Below are 3,036 nucleotides of genomic sequence, written 5' to 3'. Positions count from 1 at the left end.
TTGTCTTCTTGTTGTTAATCTGTGATCCCGCTTTGGCACTTTCTGCTTTAACCTTCATTAAGTTTCAAGTCTTCACTGTTTTCTGACAGTAATGGGGTATAATCTGCCCATCTCAAATTGTTAATGTTCCTTCCATCAGTTTTCACTCTACCTTCATCTAAATCCAATCCAGTTTTTCTTACGGTATGTTCTGCATACAGATTGAAGAGGTAGGAAAATAAAATGCATCCTTTTCTGACGCCTCTGCCAATCGGAAACGGTTCTGTTTCTCTCTGTATTCTGTTTGTACACGAGCTTCTTGTTCAAAGTACAATCGCGCATCAAAACAAACAGATGTTGTGGCACACCCCTTTGTTTTGTTGTTGTTGTTCAGTTGCACAGTCAAGTCTGACTCTTCGCGACCCGGTGGACCCCATCACACCAGGCCCTCCTGTCTTCCGTTGTGCTCCGGAGTTTGCTCAATTTCATTGCCTTTATAACACTGTCTAACCATCTCATCCTTTGCCATCCCCTTCTTCTTTGTCCTTCAATCTTTCCCAGCATCAGGGTCTTCTCCAGTGAGTGCTCCCTTCTCATTTGGGGGGCAAAGTATTTGAGCTTCAGCTTCAGGATCTGGCCTTCCAGGGAACAATCAGGTTGATTTCTTTAGGATTGACCGATTTGATCTCCTTGCAGTCCAAGGGACTCTCAAGAGTCTTTTCCAGCACCATAATTCAAAAGAATCTATTCTTCAGCATTTGGCCTTCCTTATAGTTGCTCGCAGCCATACAGTACTACTGGGAATACCATTGCTTTGACCATGCGGACTTTTGTTGGCAGGGTGATGTCTCCACTTTTTATTATGCTGTCTAGGTTTGCCATCGCTTTCCTCCCCAGGAGCAGGCGTCTTTTAATTTCATGGCTGCAGTCACAGTTTCTTTTACAACCAACCATAACTTTGTGATCCACACAGTCAAAAGCTTTACTGCATCTTCACTATCAAAAAGCAAAAGGAACAATTAAACAGCAGTTCTGGGACCATACACTGCAATAAGGTAGGGCACAAATAAAGAAATATCCAAGTTATTCTGCAGCATGCCAAACATTTTCGACCAACAGGTTATCTTAGACTCCTTGAGACCTCCAAGTATCAGAGAACCGTTACCCTGGCACACTTTAATGCTCTATCTTCAGCCTTTCTGGAAAGCAGATGCCATTGTGTCCCACTCCCTCAGTGGCTCTGTCCATGTCAGACGGGGAAAGTGCAGTCTATTGAACGGGCTCTGCGGCACGGCCCATTCTGTAATGACATCCAGCATCTGCATATTGCTCCAGTTCTGTCATCTTCATCACGAAGATCTGAACAACTTGGTATCTCTCTCCTTCTTGCAGACTCTTCTCAGGAGATAACCCACAAAGTTGTCAAATGTTGCCTACAGGCGTGTGGGATAGGCAAGCAGCTGATAATTGGTCCAGTAACTTGCCTGTCTGTTGGAGGGTTTAATTTTTGTTGTCCCCATTCTTAATATGTGTTCACTGCTTTCTGTCTGCCACAATGCACACTTTTAATTACTTCCTGATCCGTTGCAGCTGATCGTGAATTGAAATAAAGGCTGTGGTCATGTCACACTAAATAATCCACTTTCAAACTGGATTTTTGCTGTGTGAACTGGCAAAATCCAGTTGGAAAGTGGATTGAAAGTGGATTATTTCAAAACTTCCGGTTGATGGCGGCGCGCTAGCAGACTCACCTCCCGGACCTCCCGGGGGTGAAGCTGCACACCAGCAGAAGGAGGGGGTGCGCAGGATCGTTACCCCCCCCAGAGACCCGGTTGAAGGGTCGCTGGCCATGGGACTCTCGTTTGCCTCTTTGCCGGCGCGATGCCGGGGAATTGAGGCGCCTCTCTGTCCTGAAGGTTCTTCATGCTGTGTGGCCGAATGGAACTAAGTGACGCCGACTGGGGCAAGCGCAGGAGATCGAGCGCAGAAATGGAGCTAAAACAAGGACTGAGGACCAATTATGAACGTGAGTTAATTTAAAGCGTACCGGTTAAATTGAAAAGATAGCTCCCCACCTCATGGAACAGAAAGTGAGGCGAGCGGGGGAGGGACGCCTCCCATGTGCATGAACTTTTAAGCAAATTGGAGGGGGGGAGCAGAAGAGAAAGCAGGGAAAACTGTTAAGAAAGACATACCAAGGCGAGCTTGAGCATATAAGTGCATATTCAGAGACTTTTAAAATATAACAATTCCGAAAGATGGCGGGGAAGAGGACAGAGAAAGAGAAACTTTTAAAAGCTAAAGGAACGGAGAGTCCAAGACCGGAAGGAATCAACGAGGCTGCAAAGACATTAGCGGAATCCATGCGCCCTCTGCTGGATCAGATGAGTAACCTCAGGGAGCAGCTGTCAACAATGAACCAATGCATCACCACTCAGCAAACACAGTTGAATAAGACGCTTAAAATGATGAACCAAACAGCTGAGAAGGTGAAAGAAGTGGACGCCACTGCCCAAAAGGTGAAGAAGAAGGTACAAAAACTGGAAAAGAAGCAAATCTCCACAGAATAACAGTTGCTGCAATTACAAATGGAAAAGGCTAATTTGATTCTTCGCTTCCAGGGCATTCCAGAGACTAAGGGGGGGAATCTAAAGGAAATGATGAGTGACATACTGGCCCCAGTGACAGATATGAAGGTGGAATCTTTGCTGAATGATATGGATGTGGCCTATAGGTCATATTCTGGATATATAAAGAAAAATAATCTGCCTGGGGAAATAGTGATAAGATTCTCGAAGAGGCATGTGAGGGATGTCATCCTGAAAGCGGTATCTGGAACACCCGTGAAAGTTGGAGACAATACTAGCAGGATTTTAAAAGACATTCCATTTGAAATAAGACAAAGGAGGAAGAAATACAAAGACTTAGTTCTTTTTCTTCAGACAAATGCAATTGGATACAGATGGCTAACTCCAGAAGTCGTCACCTTCAAAATCAAGAACAAAAAGGAGAAGATTGACTCTGCGCAGAAAGCACGGGAATTTTTGAGAATCCAGT

This window comes from Gekko japonicus, unplaced genomic scaffold (assembly GCF_001447785.1).
Source record: "Gekko japonicus isolate JY-2015 unplaced genomic scaffold, Gekko_japonicus_V1.1 scaffold914, whole genome shotgun sequence".
Classification (NCBI taxonomy): domain Eukaryota; kingdom Metazoa; phylum Chordata; class Lepidosauria; order Squamata; family Gekkonidae; genus Gekko; species Gekko japonicus.
The sequence above is the reverse complement of the archived record's forward strand: the minus strand, read 5'-3'. Positions refer to the sequence as shown.